Genomic DNA, 395 nt, shown 5'->3' with positions numbered 1-395 from the left:
CAATTATTATAACAGGAAAGGAGCATACAACAGATAGATTTTTCCCACCTGCAATGAAGGTGCAGGCCCTGTAAAATCTATAAAATTACATTATGTTCTGGAAGCCTCTGAAGGAAGAGGACGNCGCCTCTTAAGCTTAGCCATAAGCCTCTCGTGGTCTCCCAAAATTCTTTCATTGGAGACCTGCNGCATGTCTAGCCTTCTCAGTGTATCAACGGAGTACGAACTCACCAGTTTCAACAAGGCATTATTCTTTCCTTNAAGTTTCTCAACCTCCTGTTGAGACTCATGAAGCATTCTTTGAAGAGACGAATTTTCNGTTGTTAGCTTCTGAACCTCGTTTGCTCTGGCACGCAAACGATCAGCCATGTTAGAAACAGAAGCAGCACTCTGAA

This window comes from Prunus dulcis, chromosome 4 (assembly GCF_902201215.1).
Source record: "Prunus dulcis chromosome 4, ALMONDv2, whole genome shotgun sequence".
NCBI lineage: Eukaryota > Viridiplantae > Streptophyta > Magnoliopsida > Rosales > Rosaceae > Prunus > Prunus dulcis.
The sequence above is the reverse complement of the archived record's forward strand: the minus strand, read 5'-3'. Positions refer to the sequence as shown.